This window comes from Silene latifolia, chromosome 8 (assembly GCF_048544455.1).
Source record: "Silene latifolia isolate original U9 population chromosome 8, ASM4854445v1, whole genome shotgun sequence".
NCBI classification, from domain to species: domain Eukaryota; kingdom Viridiplantae; phylum Streptophyta; class Magnoliopsida; order Caryophyllales; family Caryophyllaceae; genus Silene; species Silene latifolia.
The window spans coordinates 42,639,584-42,661,845 of NC_133533.1; the positions used below are offsets into that span (position 1 = coordinate 42,639,584).

At 35.8% G+C, this 22,262-nt stretch overlaps 1 long non-coding RNA gene across 1 annotated transcript; it reads left to right on the top strand.

Annotated features, from left to right (window-relative positions):
* The first annotated feature begins 5,851 nt into the window (after positions 1-5,851).
* Positions 5,852-7,167, top strand: LOC141596769 (uncharacterized). The gene is made up of 2 exons (XR_012522586.1): positions 5,852-5,944; positions 6,720-7,167. It is a non-coding gene; the product is annotated as an uncharacterized LOC141596769 (long non-coding RNA).
* Positions 7,168-22,262: the final 15,095 nt, after the last annotated feature.

Sequence of the window (22,262 nt, forward strand, 5' to 3'; positions counted from 1 at the left end):
CGCTCGGATTGCCTTTGCTAGACGGGCGGATTGTGGGCAATCCGCTCGGATTGTCTTACAGCTTTTTCCTTTCTTCTTTTCTTCCTTTCTCTTCATAAAATCCTTGAGGATTTCCTCGGGGATGCAAGGATCTTTTCTCATCATTGCCCATCTACTATAGTATGTACAAAGGCCTTCTAGTCTTGTCTTCTCTTTGATGCTTGGTCATTGAATTCAATCAATTTAGCTCTATTTTGCCATGAAAATGCAAGGTTTGCACTCCTTTCCTACCAAGGAAACAAAACCTCAAAGAATATGCAAAATAAAGGACTAAAGACAATAAATGACCCAAATATGCACTAAAAAGCATGGGAACAAGGCTAATTCGGGGACTAAATATGCTCTAATTATGGTCACATCACCAATAGGCTCGCGCCTTAATGGGGTTGTCTGACACTGTTCTGTCTCATTTTGGTACTTGTCTAGGACGATCCCGATTACGGTTAACCCAAATACGTGACGGATCAGATTGACGAGTTTGCATTTTGTACTTTGTCACTTGACACCCTTTTTCAAACAAATAGATTGTGTTAAGCATCATACTCTGAATTTTGTAAATGGATGTTTAATTTCCGTTTTCACATGCAAATCAATCTAAATCCAACTCGACATCATTTTATTGATATTTGGATAAACAAACCGACTTAGGAAATTCTCACATGTTAGGTTAAGCTTTTAGATACGCATTCATGCATTTAAACCGTTTTATCAACTTTTGCACTTAAACAACCATGGTCGATCAGTAGAGGTCGCTAAGCGGGCAGGATTGGGTGTTCGATTAAAGAGCTTCCCAATACATACCCTCACCCCTTACTCAGAACCTTTGGATAGTGGAGGCCTTATACAAGGCATATAAGAGTCATTCTAGCGATAGGATGCTAAAGGGGGACGAGTCCTTATCTTTAGTACCTATGGCAAGCACCGCTTTTTGTCTTTATTGACCTAGGTATAAAGTGGATTCAAACGGTTTCCAGGCATCCCATAATTTCTTGGTGGCGACTTCGAACATCTTTGCATCATTTCGAGACCTTGACCGAGATAAGACAAACCGATCTAAAGTGATCCAGACGAAAGCATTTCAACGTCGCCGAGCGTGGCTTTCAAAAAACCGCTATACGTCCACGGATTGGCCCGGCGTATAAGTGACATGTCCACAGAAGTATGCCAAATAATTTTGACTCCTATGTTCATTCTTGAAGTAATGGTATTAAGGTGAATAAAAACTTTCATCATTTTAATTGTTTTGGAATGTGACATAATTTCACCAAGACTTCATTTTTCCTGAAAAACTTGTTTTAAGTGAACCTTATTTGGATGAAAAGTTAAGAATATAAAGTCAAGCTTATTTTCAAGTGTTGGTTATCAACTTAAGTCACTAAGTGGATGGCACTCAGCCGAGTGGAGGTGCATTCGACTGAGTGCCACTGAACAGTACCTGATAAACACCAATTTCGGGATCTTACCTTACCTTATCTTATCCAAATTATTTCATTCTTCTTCCTTCTTACTCCAAATCCTATCCCTTCTCTAAAACCCTCAAGAATACCTTCCTAATGAGATTAAAGCTTGGACTAAGGATTTGCTCATCTTATTCTTCTTTCCTCCCACCTTGTAAGTTGAGATCTACTCTTCTCTATTTAGTATGAATCTTAACTTTTGGGGGTTTTGTTTTGGGTAATTAATTAGTAATTAATATATGTAATATGGGTAATAATAAGGGGTTTTGTAGTGTATAATAGTGTAGGATGTATTTGTGATAGTATTATGTGGTTTATATAGGATGAGACGATTTCATGAGACGGAATCGGGTCGGATTCGAGTAGCTTATGAAGATATGCTAAAAGGTAGGTTTATCCTACTCGATTTCAATAATGTGTGTGTATATTTGTGTGTCTTTTACATCATTTCCATAATACAAGTCGTATTGCATCACATGGTAGTATTCAAGGATCTTGGTGAGTATCTTATGTTGTCGGAAATGCATTATAACATGATATTGGCTTATGAAGACTCAAGGAGTCGGGATATTTGAGGAACGGGGAGTCATGGCATGTTTGGAAAGTGTGTCTCATAATTAGTCCTATTTGATATGTTATGTCGCATATTATATCTTGGTTATTGTCATAGATGTTGTGGATGTGGTGGTGTTGAGGAGACGTAAGACAGTTGGGAGACCGTCTTACGCTTGAGTCGCCTCTTGGAGCTTCCCACTCCAAGAGGGATATGCACATTAATCTCTTGAGTACTAAGGAACTCGTGTGGTTGAGGCACGACGTTTGGCAAGGTATCCGGTTGGCTTCCGGATCCGATACCAGGGGCGTGTCCCGAGTACCTGTTTGTGAGGTGTGGTGTCGTAGGCGTGTCCCTAACACCGGTGGTTGTGGGTACGTCTGGGCTTGTCCCGGTACCGGCGTGGTGATTGTATAATAGTGTCTTGTTCACATCATTGGCATATTGTATATTTACATATTGTGTTGTGTGTCGTGTTTATTTATTGGAACTGACGTGTTTGGGTTGTGTGTAAATTGTCACCTATTTCCCTAGTGGCCTGTGTCGATCCATATGATATTTCCAATCATATGGGGAGCAGTCACTTACAGGTTGTATTTGATGTCACGTGGGAGATGGGACGAGCTTTGGACTTGAAGTCGAGTGTCACTTCATTAGAAGAGTATAGTAGTCATAAGTTGTACTATTTCTTTTAATTATTCATTCATGGTTATGTAATTTACTAAACGCTTTATTTATATTAATTATTTTTAATTGCAACTTCGATTCACCGTCTCGGGAAACCAGGATGGTAACATCCTCCCATTGCCTTGGCTGGGCAAGAAAGGGGTGTTACAACGCCTCCCTGTCAAGGTAATTTTTAAGCTCGTATCTTTTTATAATAACCCATATTCTTTTAATGAAAACCATCCATAAATTATAATTAATTGACTATGCGGAATAAATTATATGACGTGACTCGTGAGCATCATCTTGAAGAAATTGTTTTATCTAAAATTTCTAATGCATGAAGATAGTTGAAGCTCATATAATTTTTACAATAGCTCTTATTCTTTTTACATTAGCTCATATTCTTATCTTAATAGCTTGTAATCTTATGTTCTCGTATTTTTAAGTTCGTGATCCTTTTAAGTTCGTATTCTTTTTACATTAGCTTGTATTATAATCTTAATGACCCGTATTCTTATGTGCTCGTATTTTTTAGCCCGTATTTTTTTAATAATAGCTTGTATTTTTTAAGCGCTTAATATCATTAAAATTTAACGTCTCGCAAATCTTGTTCAATATTTTTAGCTCGAGAAGTGTTTCAATTAGCTCGTGTTCTCGGATTCTTTTTATATTAGCTCGTATTCTTACGTGCTCGTATTTTTAATCACAAAATTAGGGCTATAATTGGTGTAGAAATTTGCCTCAAAGTATTTTTAGATGCATTTTCCTTTATTGATGATGATGTAAATTTTTTCTCGTTCACCGAATATTGTTAGATGCGTTTTTCCTCCTTGATGATGATTTCAATTGCTTCCCTTTCACCATTTAAAAATCAGAATTAGGGAGTAGAAAGTTTGGCGACTGTCATTTAAGAGAAATTTAGAGAAGGGAAAGAGGAGTGTTTATCGAGGGAAAGAAATCAGAATTAGTAAAAAAAAAAGTGTAGATTTTATTTATTTTTATTGTGTAGGATCCTATTTGTGGTTCAAATGGTGCCGACTCAAAACTTAGGATGTTCTAAAACATTGCAGGGACTGATAGGACGGTACTGAGAGCTCTTTGATTGCGGCCTTTTGGTGGCGCAAGGATGTTCGTCATAGATCTATTCATTGGCTCTCTAGGGACTCTCTGCAGTTTCCTCGTGAACATGGAGGCCTTGGTCTGAAATCTGTCTCTTTGCTAAGTCAGACTTCCCTTATGAAGAATTTTTGGCGTATCCATCACCAGCCGTCTGGTTTATTATCAAAATTTATGATTCCCAAGTATAGGAAGGACCTACCGATTCCTGATTCGAAGTCAAAAGTCTCTCATCCTTCCTTTTTATGGTCTGACTTATGTCGCACAGTTAATGCTATCGCTCTTGATTTATCCTGGAAACTCGGTAATGGTTCCTCTGTAGACCTTCTTATCAGTCCTTGGGTTAATGGGAATACCCCCTCTGTGCGACCTATTTCTGCTGATGCCCCGCCTGTGATTTCTACTTTGCTCACTACTTCAGGTAATTGGAATAAAGTTGCCATTTATCGTTGGTTTCAGTCTCCTTGTGCCAAAATTATTCTCGCTATGGAACCTCCTCATATAGATATTGACGATTTTCTCTATTGGAAATACACGGAGGATGGAGTCTACACGGTTCGATCAGGATATGATTTCTTGTTGTCACGCATATCCTTTTCCTGCTCTCCATCTTTTTACTCCCTCTTTCCGTGGAAAGTTCTTTGGGGTCTTCGCTGTTCTCCTAAGTTTCCTCTTCTTGTTTGGCGTATTGTTCATAATATCCTTCCCTCGTTAGAAAATCTATCTGTTCGAGGTATCAAGGTGAGTACTTCTTGTGTTTTTTGTCACTCACATTCTGAGTCTTTAGATCATTTATTTCGATCTTGTACTGTTTCTAGACATGTTTTGCTTTCTTCGGCTCTTGGCATTAATTCTGTAGCTAACCCTGGGGTTTGCTTGCAACGATGGATTGGTGATTTTATTGGATACTTTAACAGGGTCACAGATGCAGTAGATCGGTGCCTACTTCGGTTCCTTTGTATTATAAAGGTCATTTGGATGGTTCGCAATTCGGTTATCTTTGATAACTGCAGTGTCAACCCGTTTCAGATTTTACATATGGCTGACTATCTTTTTGCTTCACACTCTCAGCTGCCTGTCCTTTGGCCTTCCTTCTTGAAGAACACTAACAAAATTTCCATCTTGACATTGGACGGTGATTTGTTTTTGTCTGCTGTCACTTACTTTATTCTGGTTTGCAGGTCATCTCCTCAGGATCGGTTCATTGTGTCTTCTTCGGATTCGATCTCTTGCACTCCCGTTATTCAACATGTGCGGGCTTCCTCTCTTTTTGCTGCAACGACGAAAGGCCTACTTCTCAACATGTATCGAGCTCACTCAGCTTCGCTACCTTCCGTTTCTTTCCAAGTTACTTCGAAAAAATTATCTTCTGTTCTGGCCTCCACAAAGCCAGTCCCAATCGAATTGCGCCATTCTTTGTGCACAATTCGTAGTTTCCTTCGTAGATATGTTCACTGGTCAGTAAGCTTGGCTACTGGCTGATGTTGTACATGTTCTCAACACTTTTGTTTGTTGGTTTTAATATATATTAAGTTCATTATTGTCAAAAAAAAAAAGAACTTTTAAGGCCTTGTTTGGTTGCTCACCCAATTCATGGGAATTCTAGAATCCCATGAATTGGGATTTTTAAAGCTTGTTTGGTTACCCCATATTTTGTAAAATGGGGGAGTTTAAAACTCCAAGGAATTTCTAACTCCTACATGATGGAGGAATTTAACTACCTACCCCCTCATGGTCATTGGAAATTCCTAGGAAAGTAAAACTCCAACATGGCAACCAAACGGATTATTGTAATTCACGTGAATTTTAATGTAGGAATTAAACTCCCGTGCATTGCAAATTAACACGTCAATGTAATTCCCGTATCAACCAAACGAGCCCTAAATATGAAAAAGCCCAATTAACAAATTGCTAGGAGACGTTACGACGCCGTTTGTAGTTTGTCTTGTACTAGGTCTAAAAGACTACAAAATTAACATTCGGGTACTCTGATCTAATCCCAACCTAGACTTCCCAATCTCTCTCCATCTCTATATCTTCTTGTTCCTCCAAAAAAAAAAAAAAATGCAGTGACAATCATCTCTCAAATACTCCAATTTGTTTCCAACTGGTAAATTTTATATTTATTTCATTCATTCTTCAGTTTAGTTATTGTTCAAGTAATTAGATAAAACATTTGAATTTGGTCAAAGTTATTACGTTGTCATGTTATTTTTCTAATTTCTATGGCTATAGATGTCAAGGTAGTACTTATGAACCGGCAGGTATATTAGTGTCGGACACGGCTATTTTGTGATTAGGAATAATTTTATGTGCGAGGTGGGGTCATCTTGTGTCATGTTTATTGTTGCTTAGCTGATTATGTACGATCCCTATTACTGTGCAATTTGCGGGAGTCATTGAGACGTGGGGTAATGTTGTCGTAGTCGAGGAATTGAAATAATAGACCATCATTTTATAGAGGCGTACCCTCCTGCCAACAATTTAATTACAGTAGTAAATTTACTCTTTCTTTTGGATACAAGTTGAGGAGTGAGTGAGGCCGTGGGAGTTATTTCCTTGCAACTCTCTCTTATGTAGGAAGGTTTCTTGCGTGTGTGTGTATTTTGCAGATTGGTATTGAACCGAGTTCATGAGTAATTGAGTACCATCAATTGCGTGTTTGCATAGGAAGGATTTTAATTTGCATTACCAAATGGGGAAAATGGGTTTCTACATCCGCTCCCCTTTCTTTCAATATTCCTCCTCTCAAAGAGTAACCCTTTGTGCTTAATGTCGTGTTTCAAACATTATTTAGAGATGTTCATTCCATTGTCTATAGAAGATAATTCAAACTCTGTCTAGTAATCTTGTTTCTTTTTGACATGTGGCTGTTGATTTCAAAGTTCGTGTTAAGGGGAAGGATATGATGGTGATAAGTAAAAGGTTTGAGCAGGAATATATTGTCGTGGGTGACGACTAACTGGAAGAGGGCCCCTGTCCTTGTATAAGTTACCCTGCGACATTCGCAACCTCTTCTACAGCAAACAATGCCAGGCACGGGCCTCGGTTAATGGGTTGAATAAAAGGCATGGCTGCATTCTAGTATTGAATGCATGCCTAGACTTCTCCCATACATTCATACCCAGCAATGCTTCCTGCATTTGATAACAAATCTGTCTTCTGATCCTTCCCTCGAGATACCATATCCACAAGCTTTGTTGTATTAGCATTCTCTAATATCTAAGAATCTAAGATGATTCTTTGTTTTTGCCCTTAATGAACTAGTAAGTAGTATACGAGACGGTCTCGTACGTGAGACCGAAGTCCTTTTTTTATCCTCATTTATTATTAGAGCAACTTCCCCACCGTCAAAGTTTAGCCTTCTTGGGGACATGAAACAAGATTGCAACCTGTTTGCCCATTAAAATGGCCAAGAAAGATTTGATTGATCAAGCAAACCTGGTTGGGCTAAGCACAGATTTGATCGACTCAAAAAGCAAGAGAGAGTCCATAGTGCGTAGGTTTCAAGAAAATCTGCTTAACATTTATGGAATTGTAGTAGTAAGGAGTTGACCCAATTGGCTGTTTTGGTGTAAACCCGTAGTATTGGGCCGTCTCCTTCGAGGTACTAAAGACAATTTAACGGATAGACCCGTTCGAAAGTTGGTATTTTCATTCGCGAGAGGCAAGAGCAATGAATCTTAAGTTGATTTTTTAATTCACAACAGCAATGAGTCAAGGATATTCATTGTGAGGGGTAGTTTAGTCAAAAGTAAACTAATGATAGAGACAGAGGGAATAGTATAGTTATTATTAAATACACTTGAAAAATTATATGTTTACATATTCGAATATTAAAAATACTGGCTCGAGTTATTATTATGAAAGGATGCACTCGAGAAATTATATGATAATTTGATTAATAAATACATATTCGAATATGTTTCTCATTTAAATTCCTATAACTATATTTTAGTGTAGAATGTCTTGCTTAAGACCGTCTTAAGTTAAGACCTCTCAAAATCCTCCTTTTATTTTTGTCTTATTTGAATCGGTTTTGAATGCCGTTTTATTTAGCACGGTCTTAACAGGAACACGTGTTATTTAAGTGCGAGGTTGTCCAAGTACCCTTTGACAGTCTATAGGAAAAGTATCAAAATTAGTCCCTTTCCTGATGTATGAGACTGATGTTTACAGAATTCAGCAGTCTTCAAAATGTGGGCTGATCAACATTGTAGTGCCCACAACAAATTTGTGTTGAATTTATGGTTGATTGATGTCTGGTCCCGTTATTTCTGTCTCCTTTTATGAGTTATGACTACTTGATGTTCACATCCTTGCGGAACTCATCTTATCCACATGAATATTTTCATTTTCCTTTACATTTGAGTATTTAAGTCTCGATGATTCTCAATCTTTTGTACTGCATATTGTATATACATAGACTGCATTTGTCATGGATTACTTCATCACATAAAAATGGGGGACTTTTTAATTTATCATGAATAGGGATATAAAAGATCTAAGATAGTTCGTTGAGCCATCCGAGCAATTTTGCTCGAGCTCGATTACTACTCCGGCTCGATTAAACTGATCTCCAGTCCAACTTGGTTACATCCCTAATCCTGAAACATTGCTGTAATGCTACTGTGCTACACTGCTACCTGTTCATTAATGCCTGATTGTCTTATAGAGCTGTTGGTGAAAATAGGGACACTTAATGACTGGAGCTAATCGGGTTTTGCTATTTGCACGTAATGTTTAAATCATAAACTCAAACCAATTTTCTTAAAATCTACACATTAATGAAAACCAGGGCTGACCAATGTATTTAGGAGGTCCTGTTTCAAATGTAAGAGTTGAGGCTCGTTGACTCCAATATATATATGATTGAGAGACAAAGTAATTCAATTAAGAATTTTCGTTTAAATAACAATGACTATTGCATTGAGTAACACATTTTGTATTAGGTTTAGTATGAGAAAAAGGGCCTCGAGAATTCTTTTTATTGGAGTTTCAACTTTGAAGCCCTTCCTATTATTTTAATTTGCATTACGGGATGGAAAATGGATCTCTACATTACTCTTGCTGTCATTTAGCGAAAACTCGGAAATCACATCTGCTCCCCTTCTTTCGATATTCCTCCACCCAAAGAGTAACCCTTTATACTCTATGTAGATGTTTCCTTCTTTTTATGCTAATTGTCTGATTAGTTGCTCAGTATGCTAGAATTCTACGCACCTGGTAGCTAGCTTTTGTTACTACTGTAATTGGCTATTGTCTATAAGATTGAAATTGGCCGATATTTTTGGTGTGTAGCTCTGCTCCATGCTGTTATAGTATAGTTCATACTTCTCTTTGTATCATGTATGGCGTGTCTCTCTGAGTGTTGTGTTTCAAACATTATTTGGAAATGTCCATTCCATTGTCTATAGTTAAATCTACGTCCGTTTGAGCATTTTCCAACTGCTCAACATGGTGCAGGTCCTCCAACTTACTGTTGAAGCCTTGAAGGGTATGTGCTTACTTGCTAGTTCTTATTTGGTGGTTTGTCTACCCGTATTCCGAGAATTTTTTCCAACTCTTCCTAAGTTCCATCATTTCTTGTGCGGTGGCGGAGGGAGGCTTGCAACTAAGGTTGTGAGTTGTGCCCTGGTAAAAGTTTTGGAATTGCAAAATTTCTATAGAAGATAATTCAAACTCTGTCCAGTAATCTTGTTTCGTTTTTACAAATTTATCTTTTCTAGTTCCCCAGTAATCTTGTGGCTGTTCATCTCAAAATTCATGTTAAGGGGAAGGATATGATGGTGATAAGTAAAAGGTTTGAGCAGGAAAATATTGTCGTGGGTGACGACTAACTGGAAGAGGGCCCCTGTCCTTGTACAAGTTACACTGCGACATTCGCAACCTCTTCTACAGCAAACAATGCCAGGCATGGGCCTCGGTTAACGGGTTGAATAAAAGGCATGGCTGCATTCTAGTATTGAATGCATGCCTAGACTTCTCCCACACATTCATACCCAGCAATACTTCCTGCATTTGATAACAAATCTGTCTTCTGATCCTTCCCTCGAGACACCATAGCCACAAGCTTTGTTGTTCTAGCATTCTCTAATCTCTAGGAATCTTCTTTTTCTATTAATGAACTAGTGAGTCTGGTGCGAGACGGTCTTGTACAGAGACTGAAGTCCTTTTTTGTTTATCATTTATTATTCGAGCAACTTCAACACCTGCAAAATTTAGTCTGTTTGGAGATGTGAAACATGATGACTACCTGTTTGTCCATTAAAAGCCGAATAAAGATTTGCTTGATCAAGCAAACTTGCTTGGCTAAGCACAGATTTGATTAGACTCGAAAAAAGCGAGGGAGAGGCCATAGTATGTAAAGTTTTTATCGCGAGGTTGTCTAATAGCATTGGCAGTCTTATGGGAAAGGTACGAAAATGAGTCCCTTTCCTGATGTATGAGTCTGATGTGTGTTTACAGATTTCTGCAGTCTTCAAAATCTGGGCTGATCAACATTATAGTGCCCACAACAAACTGTGTGTTGAATTTATGGTTGATTCGTGTCTGGTCCCGTTATTTCTGTCTCCTTTTATGACTACTTGATGTTCACATCCTTGTAGAACTCATCTTATCCACATAAATATTTTCATTGTCCTTTACATTTATTAAATTCGTGTTCAAGACGGAAGTATCTGTCTTGAATTCTAAGACGGATCAAATATATATATATATATATATATAGAGGAAGGATCAACTAAGGTCCATTACATATTTGAGTCCATAAGGTCTTTTGTGAGCCATTGGATGGAGGGAGATGGAGGGATGAGATGAACCCACCAAAAGTCATTATACAAGCAAATTAACACACTTTACTAATCCACCCTAATTAACCACTAATTTACTATATATTTGTTTTCTACCCACCTATTTCTCTCTCATCTCACACATTTCACTCTTCTCTTCTCAAAAAAAAAAAACCCAAAAAATCCAAATAAATAAAAAACCCAAAAAATCCAAATAAATAAAAAAAACCCAAAAAATCCAAATAAATAAAAAAACCCAAAAAATCCAAATAAATCAAAAAATCCAAATAAATGAAAAAACCAAATAAATCATTCATTTCTCTCTTCCTCATTCACCACCACCCACCACTATCCCAACCGACACCACCCACCGCCCACATCCACCGCCACCTCCACCACCGCCGTAATATATAAACTCGTTTTTTTTTTTTTTTTTTTTTTTTTTTTCCAGATTTTGCGTCTCGGTTTATTTCGTCACTTTTTTTTTTTTTTTTTTTTTTTTTTCGATTTCGTGTTTTAATTCTCGTTTTTTTTTGTGAGATACTTTTTTCATCTAAGAGTTATCTGATTGTGACTAGAGTTATACATTGTATGCTACAGAGTTATACATTATATGCCTGAGTTATCTGATTGTGTCAGAGTTTTACATCATATGCATAGAGTTATACATTATATTACTAAAGTTATACAATTTTGGACTAAAGTTTTACAAATATGGACTAAAGTTATACATATGAAGGACTAGAGTTATACAAAAATGGACTAAAGTTATACAATTATGGACTAAAGTTATACAACTATAGACTAAAGTTATACAAAAATATACCAAAGTTGTACAAAAATGAACTAAAGTTATACAAACATGAACCAAAGTTATACAAAAATAGACCAAAGTTAGTCATATAATGTATAACTCTATGCATATGATGTATAACTCTAGGCATATAATGTATAACTCTAGGCATTTAATGTATAACTCTAGTCACAATATTTATAATTCTAGTCAAAAGATGTAAAACTCTAGTCACAATCTGTATAACTCTAGACATACAATGTATAACTCTAGGCATTTGATGTATAACTCTAGTCAAAAAAAAAAAAATAACAACAAAAAAACAAAAAAATTAATATGAAAAATCTAAAACAAATCTAAAAATCTAAGGTCCATTATATATTTGAATCCATATTTTTGTATAACTTTAGTCCATAGTTGTATAACTTTAGTCCATTTTTGTATAACTCTAGTCCTTCATATGTATAACTTTAGTCCATATTTGTAAAACTTTAGTCCAAAATTGTATAACTTTAGTCATATAATGTATAACTCTATGCATATGTTGTATAACTCTAGGCATATAATGTATAACTCTAGGCATTTAATGTATAACTCTAGTCAAAGTATTTATAATTCTAGTCAAAAGATGTAAAACTCTAGTCACAATCTGTATAACTCTAGACATACAATGTATAACTCTAGGCATTTGATGTATAACTCTAGTCAAAAAACTTATAACTGTTGTCCAAATGTATAACTTTAGTCCATATTTGTATAACTTTAGTCAATTTTTGTATAACTCTAGTCCTTATTTGTATAACTTTAGTCATTCATATGTATAACTTTAGTCCAAAATCCAACTTTAATCCAACAAACTTATAACTGTTGTCCAAATGTATAACTGTAGTCTAAAATTGTATAACTTTAGTCCAAAAATTGTATAACTTTAGTCCAAAAATAAAAAACCAACAAAACTGAAAAAATAAAAACCAAATCTCGCCAATACTAGATCTAAAATAAAAAAACCCGCCAATCTAACCAAAAAAACCCGTCTAAGAAAAAAACCAAATAACTAAAAAAACCAAATAACAATAACAAAATAAAAAACCAAATAACAATGTATAACTTTGGTCATAAAATGTATAACTTTAGTCATAAAATGTATAACTTTAGTCATAAAATGTACAACTTTAGTCATAAAATGTACAACTTTAGTCGTATAGCCCAATTAAATCAACAAATTATATATATAACAAAAAAAAATGTCATTAAAATTTAACAAAAAATCACCAATAGATATGAATAAAATTAATACCAAATCTAAAATAATAAAAAAATATCTAAACCAAAAAAACTATTAGAGGTAAAAATCAGAAAAAAACAAAAAAAAAAAGAAATCAGGAAAAAAAAAAACAATAACAAGAACCAATAATAACAATAACAAAACAAAAAAACAAATAACAATCACAAAAAACATAAAACATAAAACCAAAGGAAAAAACAAAAAACAATCTAACAAAAAACATAAAACCAAAGGAAAAAAAAAAAAAAAAAAAAAAAAAAAAGACGCAAAAAAAGAACGCATAAAAGGAGAAAGGAAGAGCAGGGAGGGAGAAACAAAAAAATCGACCAACAAAAAAATCCGGCCAAAAGCAAAAACAACACACACAAAATTCGAAAAAATCGACCAACAACCAATACTCAGATCTGGAAAAACGATAAAAAATTGAGAGAAATAAGAGGTGCGGGGAGGTGCGTTGGTGACGGATCAAAATCAACAGTGGAGCAGTTGTTGTGGATTGTTGGCGGGTTTCGTGGTTGGTGGGTGGTGGATCTAAGGTTTGGATCACGGTGGAGGAAGAAGAAAGGGAAAGAGGAGGTCGTCAGTTTCGTGGGTGGAGGACGATCGGGTTTGGCGATTGTTTCGTGGGTTGTGGGTGGCGGCGTCGGGTCCAGTGGTGGCGCGATTGTTGTGGGTTGTTGGCGGGTTGTTGTTGTTGTTGGTTGTTGTTGTTGTTGGCGGGTTGTTGTTGTTGTTGGTTGTTATTCTTGATGTCGTGGTGTTGGCGGTTTTTGGGTCGGGTGTGGTGTGTGGTGGGGTGGTGGTGGGCAGCAGGTGGGTCGGGTGTGGTGTTTGGAGGAGGGGTTGTGTTTGGGTTTTTTTTTTTTTTTTTAGTTTGGTTTTTATTTTGTATCAACTTGGTTTTTTTTGTTTAGAGAGGGTGGGAGAAAATGAGAGAGAAAGAGTGAATGTGAGAAATGAGAGAGGATGAGTGAATGAGGGAGTGAGTTGGGAGATTAGATTGGTGGTAGAGTTATACACAATTAGTTAGAGTTATACATAATTAGGGAAGGAGATTAGGGAGGGAGATTTGTAACCCTTCAATGAGATGTAATCTCATCCCTCCATCCCTTCCATCCAAGGGCTCTTATAAGGACTTAGGGCCTTATATTGTATGAGGACCTTATAAGAACCCTTCTCTATATATATATATATATATATATATATATATATATATATATACCAAAGTTGCATGACAAGTAGCGTAAGAAATGTCAAATTTGTTGTCTCTATTATCATCACCATGTGCCGGTATTTGGATCCATAAAACGGATGTTTATTTAGTTTGTCCGTAATTAATTATCGATGATTGTCAATCTTCGTACTGAACGTTGTTATAGATCGACTTTCGAATATATAGACTGTTGTTTTATGATCTTCATTTAATGTATTTATTTGATGTATTTTTAGTTGACATAATTTCACATCTCACCTGAGTTGTCTCTCTAATATCGCCAATTTTCACACTCTCTCTTTTTGATTTTATAATTTCTATCCCCAAAGTATTAGTTGATTTTTCACTCGAGATTTTATAATTTCTATCCCTAAAGTATTAGTTGATTTTTCAGTCGGTATAATATAATTTCCTTGATGGACCATTTTGTTTTGAGTTGTGAAAGAAAAATGCCAAAATGGAAACACTAAAAGCCATCATGGAAAATTTAAAACCGTATTTTTTTTGTTTTAAAACCGGATTGGTCCCGGATTTTGAATACCGGAATATCAGATATCCGGTTTATTCGAATTCGAATCTGAATCAAAAAAATTCAAGAATGCTAAAATCGGATATCTGATCCGGATTCCAACTCCGGATCGAATATTTGGTTTTGCTGATCCCTACTAAAAATCAATGATTAGCCCATTCTTAATGTTTAGACTTTATTTTTCCGTCATGTGCTCGTAATATGAACCATGTCGACTTGATGCTAATGAGTCTCAAATCTAAAGCAATGCAACCAGATTATATTAATGTATCTTCATTATCAGAAACTCAAAATCCACAATAGTATTACTCGTATTTCACAGTTGGTCTCACTTCAGACGACTCATTTTTGTCTGAAAATTTTAGACGGCTATATGTGATCTATTTACAGCCAAATGTAACCTCTTTTTGACAAAAAAATATCTGAACAACAAAAACTAGTTACAATATTTTATTGTTAAATGGTCATATTTTGCTATAAAAATTCATCTTAAACTTTCAAATGGACTAGTCTGTCTGTCTTAAATGAGAATTAGTGATTATTCCATGGGCATAATTTCAAAAGGTACTAATTACTTACATTGGAGTGGTACGTGATTTATTATGAGTTGTTTGCTCTCCGTCCGTCCGCATTACTGCGTACTAAACAAAACAATTAGCCCATACCGCCCCATTAGTCTAGTGCTTATGAATTATGATGCTCCTCGAATATTTCACTCGTGTTAGTGCCTAATATACAACTACGTTTGACCTATATAGCATCTATTCATTTTAAATCCGTGTAAGTGTAATTTGTCCCCTTAATTTTGTCTAATAGTGAAATTAAGTTCTTTAAGTTTTATTTGTAACAATCAAACCCCATAACTTTAGTGAAAAGTGAAATTAAACATCATTATTTTATTTTTCATGAAATTCCACCAAAATTCATTTAATAATACAATTAATCAAATACAAAATTTATTTTTTATAACTTTTATAAAATATATAATTGTAATGGCGAGTATTTTCTTATAATTATACAATTGTTAAAAAATTTATTATAAATGTAAGAATAGTTTATGAAATTTTATCATTTTTTTATTTTGTTTATTATAGATGAATGTAAAATTATTCTTTAAATGAATAATTTTATATAAATTAATAAATTTAAAATTAATATTTTTTATGTATATAAACTTAAGGGGCCTAATTTCACTATTGAACAAATTTAAGGAGGTAAATTGTCACTTTCGCGATTTTAAATCATTCTCACTAATATTTAATGGTGATAACTTAAGTTATTATTTTACGTTAAAATGGATTTTCTCTATTTCTTTTCTCTTCATTTTCTCTGACAAAATGTTATTATATTATATATTCCAATTTTCTTCATTTACTTTTTTATTTACATATAAATCTTCAACCGTCCGATCGAGCCCAAATTTACGGACCGCTGAGAAATAATGAACCTTCATTTCTTAAAAGAAATGGAGAGGGTCTTTACTAGTTTTACATGCATTCTTGTACCATGACTCACCGGTCATACAACCATACTGATATACTAAGGCCCTGTTCTTTTGGACTTAAAGTCACTTAATTTAATTTCACTTCAGATCCTATAAGTTCAGTTCAGATTCTATAAGTTCAGATAAGTTCGGTTCGGTTCAGATCCATAATTTCAGTTCAGTTAAGATCTTATAAGTTCAGTTCAGATCCTATAAGTTCAGTTCAGATCCTATACGTCACTTAATTTAAGTTTACTTTAGATTCTATAAGTTCAGTTCAAATCCTATAAGTTCAGTTCAGTTCAGATCCTATAAATTCAGTTCAGTTCAGATCAGTTCCAGTCCAAAATAACAAGGCCTTAAACATAAAACGAAACAAGATACTCTAAAACATACTCCCTCCATTCAACTCCACTTTACATGTTTGCTTTATCACGTTTGCCAACGCGACTTTTACGCGATAAATATCTTTAGCTACGTATTTGTAAAAATTATAAAAGTTAGATACTTTTAAAGCACTCTTAAAGACGATTCAAATAAGATCTCACATGAATATATTTTAACTTATGTATCGAGAGAAAACTGAAGTTGAATGTCCACTTGTGAATAGTGTGCAAAAGAGAAACTTGCAAAGTGGAGTTGAATGGAGGGAGTAAGAGTATAAGACTATAACATTTTAGTTTTTTACTAACAGAAAATGCACACGGTGCCCTTGAGATTTGCCATTTTGCACGAAATACCAAAAATTTTGATCCGAAAAACTTTAAGAGGCCATAACTCGTGTTTACGAGATCGGAATGTGACGGTTTTTTTTTTTTCAAATCGATCGACTTTTCGAGTACTACGATTTGGAAAAAAAATTGTTGTATTTGGATCCCGTGGCTTAGAGTTTTTGTATGTCAAAGTTTTTTTGATCGAACAAACTTTGAGTGACCATATCTCTTGGTCACGAATTCCAAACTCGTTTTTCTTTTTTCAAATCGTAGTCCTCAAAAAGACAATTCGTAGTCCTCAAAAAGACAATTTATTTGCAAAAAAAAAACGTCATATTCCTATCTCTTAAACACGAGTTATGACCTTTTAAAGTCCAAATCAAAATTTTAAGTATTTTGTGTAAAATGACAAAGCTTGAGTGCACCATATATATTTTCTCTTTTACTAATAAGCTGCAAATGGTGGGAAAAACATATCGTACGGTTTAAAATTGATTTAAATTGCATACATGTGGACATGTGGTCTGGCCAATTGGTGATCAGTGGATATTCAGCAATACACGTCTCATAATCAAATTACTGGCTTAGCTAGAGAGTGAGATGTGACATGTGTTTTAATTAAGCTTTTACATTTCGCTTAACTTTTTATCTAATGGTTTACGCATTTTTAGCATTTCTAATTGCAAACGGTCATATATAATTTTTGCATGAATAGTAATTCCGTCATTCTACTTGTTATTTATCTTACTTCCTCCATTCAACTCCACTCTACCATTTTACTTTATCACGTTTGCCAATGCGTGTTTTACGCGCTAAATATCATTAGCTACGTATTTGCAAAAATTATAAAAATTAGATATTTTTAATGTATTCGTAAAGACGAAACAAACAAGATCACACATGAATATATTTTCACTTATATATTAAGAGAAAATTGAAATTGAATGTTTATTTGTGAATAGTGTAGAAAATTGAAAGTGGTAGAGTGGAGTTGAATGGAGGAAGTATTATGTAAATAGTCACATGTTTAATTCGTCTATAACTTTAAACGGATAGTCTCTGTTTAAAGCGTGATTTTGTGTTGTGATGGACTTAAACATTGTACCATCTATACAATAATTGTATGCTTAAAATGTGAAATAAGTGTCTTCTGACGCATGAATAATTTCAGCCGATTATTGAATTGTTTAGGGGCTATCTCGAAATCATCCCAATAATAAGTCATATCCTTGTACAAGTACTTTTTTTTTTTTTTTTTTAATGTTTTTTTTGCCAATGCAAGAATAGCATCCGGAAAATTTTCAGAGTACAAAAGGTCCATATTCGCTGATGGTGACAACCTGGCGACATGGTGAGCTACTGTATTCCCTTCTCGCTTGACATGAGTAAACTTACACCGAGGTAACAAACGGGCACGACTACAAATATCCCTAACACAAAGACCAAAAGGAGTTCTAGCAAAAGACCTCGAGACCACTGCATCAACCACCACCTTAGCATCACTTTCGACAACCAGTTGCCCCCAACCTCCATCAAGAGCCACTTCCAAGCCGAAACACATTGCCTTCGCCTCTGCCACCTCCGGTGTCCACCCCCAACCAATCTCCTCGAGCCCATCGAGAGAACCACTCCGTCCTTGTTCCTGACCACTGCCCCTAACCCAACCTCTCCATTTTCAAAAATTGCTGCGTCTGTATTAACCTTCACCCACTCCTGATCAGGCCGACCCCACCCCACCACGGCTGACCCACCACCATTTTCCCCCAGAACCCGCCCCTGCACCTTGAAGCTCGCATACTCTTTGATCGGAGCCATTTGGTGTTCACAATTAAACATATGTGGTCGTTGGTCAATGGTCGATACAAAACACAATTTATACTTCACAAACAACTCTACAATTAGTAAAGAGGCAAGTAAAGGTCGGATCCCAAGGGACGGGTATTGAAATGAAGATTCTATTGCAACTAGTGGTGTCTAGGGGTGTCACAAATTGGGTTGATGTAGAATGTCACTAAACTAAAATAACAATGAAAATAAACTAGCAAGATAAATGAAATAAGGGGTGTAAACAATTGATTAAAAGCACTAGGGTGTCATGGGTTCATAGGGGATTCATGGGATATGATCATACAAACATGTTCTCAAATTATAAGCAAGCAATTATTGTTGTGATGGATCGAGTTGGGTTATGTCTTACAATCCTAGGAAAGTTTGGGTCCCGGAGCCGAATCTCTTGGATTGTACAACACCTACAAGTCGACTTAATCTTTCCTACTCAACACATGCATGGTCTAACAAGACTCGAGTTGGGTTATGTCTTACAAGTCAAGTTGAAAGGATAGAAGATGATAGTAAATGCAAGGATTCATAGGCTTAGCATTTCATCAAATATAACATGTGCATGTATTAAGATCAAAACAAGCAAGCAAATAAGATATGAAAGCATATTAATTTAAGCATGAATCATTCCCCATGTTGGTTTCCCCTAATCACCCATTAAACCCTAGCTAAGAGACTACTCACTCATTATCATATTGATCATGCTAGAAAGGTTGTCAATCATACTAACATAATGAAACATGATGAATAAATGAAAGTAATTAGCAATAATTAAAAAGGGATTAAGAGATTATACCTACTAATGATTCCAATAATAAAGATGCAAAGAATAATAGAAGAACTTGATGATTGATGGAAGGTTGTCAATCTCCCAATAAACCCAATGATCTTCTAATTACCCAAAATAAATGAAGAACAAGAGAGAGATTCAAGAACTAAAACTAGAATTAAAACTAGATTAATATTTGATTACAATATTGAAGAGAGATTTGATTGATATTAACTACTCTAAATATTGATAAGAAGAACATGCTCCTCTAATTAGACTAATGGGGTATTTATAGTGAAAATTAGGGAGGATGCATTAGGGTTAACTAAGGGCTAAACTAGTAATTACACTTTTTAAGTTGAGCAAGGAGCCTCCGGGATTATCCGAGAGAAGGGCTTCTCCATTTCGTAGTTAGAAGAACGAAACTATGCTTTGTCTTTGTGATCCGTGCGGCTGGGAGTCGGGACGGCGGATGCAGGGTGGACGATCCGAGCGGATCAAGGAACAAGACGCTCGGACTGGGCATGGGGAATCCGAGCGGATTCCTGGTGAGGACGCTCGGATCGCAAGGACGGACGGATTCTCTACAATCCGTTCGGATTGTAGTTCAAAGAACTTTCCTTCTTCTTTTTCTTCCCTTTTCTTCACGAATTCCTTGGGGATTTCCTTGGGGACTCAAGGATCCTTTTCTCAACAATGCTCTTCTACTATGCTATGTACAAAGGCCTTCTAGTCTTGTCTCTCCTTGATACTTGGTCATTGAATACGATCAATTTAGCCTCGTTTTGCCATGAAAATGCAAGATTCTTACTCCTTTCCTACCAAGGGATCAAAATCTCAAAGAATATGCAAAACAAAGAACTAAAGATAAGAAATGACCCAAATAGGCACTAAAAAGCATGGAAACAATGGTAATTCGGGGCTAAATATGCGCTAATTATGGTCACATCAAATATCCCCAAACCGAACCTTTGCTCGTCCCGAGTAAAGAGGTGACAAAGACTAGGACCAATACTAACCTAACCTAATAATAATAGCCGATATGAGACAATTAGCGGGTCTCACTCCGCCCCTTCAACTCACAACAAGACAACCATGAGGTAGGATGCCTTCTTGCAAGGCAAGGTGGGTCTTGCCAAAATGGCGACACATCCAAACATTAAGCACACAAAAACACATAATGGATGCATCTACAAAAAGAATAGCCACTTTCCTCATCTAAGTGGCGGAAATTATCTACAAGGGAAGCAATTCAAGGGTACACAATCCTTCATAGATGCAATTTGTTCAAACTACTAAGCCTAGAAGGATACCAATAAATCACCTCCAAAATGTGTCAAGCTAGGGTACCTTTGTCCTCAATCGTTAAATGCTTTTGTCAAGAGTAGACTCCCTATGGTGTTAGAAACACTGGAGGATCGCGGAATTCCCCCTCTTGCCTAGACAAGAAGAAGGGTCGTCCCCTCTCTACCATGCACAAAAATGGATACGATGGATAAAGGGATCGATAGTATTTGAGTTTCATTTGGGAGTTTGCTTTCATTGTTGTTTTTCCCCCCAATTTCTTGTGGCATATAACATTTGAGAACACTTTCTTTTTGCCATTTCTTTTTGAACATTTTCAAAGTCACCCCAATTTGTAACGAGGGTGCCTTGTATTTGAAGCTTAGGAGTTCTATTTTTGCTCCTCTTTTTTTTTTTCATTTGATGCAATTTGCAAACTTTTTCTTTCATTTTCATTTCATTGAACTCAAATTGATTTCTTTTTGTGCCCATTCCCTTTGATGACAAAAATGTGGTAGAATATGGATGAATGATAGAAGTATGCATGGTTTCAAGGGTCACCTTGGAATAAACGGTAGCCAAGGAGTTATCACACCACAAGGTACTCTTGACTCGGCCTTAAACCATGGGTCAAAGGATACTAGCATGACACATCCTAGGGTGTTTTACAAGCATTCTAACAAGCAAAGTCTTAAGAATAAAAAGCATCTACTAGGGCCTATATACACTTGTCAAGCTTCCCAAATAGACGGTTTCGCAAAATTTTTCTAACCATGCAAACTACATGCCATGATGCAACTAACATATAAACATCCTAATGCAAATGATTCTACCAACTAGTATGACATATATTCTAAATGCAATCCTAAGTTCACATTGTTATACCGCATCAATCAAAATAAAGCCACGTAGTCATTAACATAAAGAGGAAAAAGGAAATTGGAAAGATCATACCATGCGGTCTTCAATATCCTCATGTCTCGGATGTGGCGTAGTCAATCAAAGTGAACAAGGATGAAACAAACACAATATATACAAGACAATATATACAAAGGAAATGAACTTGTTTTTGGTTTTTCAATTTTTCAAATTTTTATGATTTTTTGAAATTTTTCAATTTTTATGGTTTTTTGAATAAAAGTTAAGTGTTAGAATTCCCATCCCCACACTAATATGGGCATTGTCCTCAATGGCCAAAATGATGGAAATTATGCAAAATGATGCATGATTTTCTATACTAAATGCAATTCTACACTAAGCTATACTACATGATGCATGGTTTTTGTTATGACGGAGAGGATAATTTAGATTACCTCCCGTTGTGTATGCATTAACTTCCCCAAACCAAGTAAGACACTATTGCTAATGTCAAAGTATGGGGGAGTTCATGCACACACTATGCTATGCATGAGACTAGATTGTCATTTTGGATTTTCAAAAATGGGAACAATAAAGAACACCTCAATGGAACCGAGGTGTGAGTCCTTTGATGTTGCTAGGACTAAACCAACAATGATCAAAATGAAATTAAATACAAAGAGATATAGACAAACCGTGGGAGAGTAGGAGTCTCCAAGGCTAGTCTTCCATCATGCTATCATCATCACCACTTCCCTCATGAGAAGTGGTCACATTGCCACTTTCCTTGGCACTTTCTTCATTGCTTTCTTCATCATCATCTTCACCATCTCCTTCTTCATCTCCACTTGCTTCTTCCACAATGTTATCA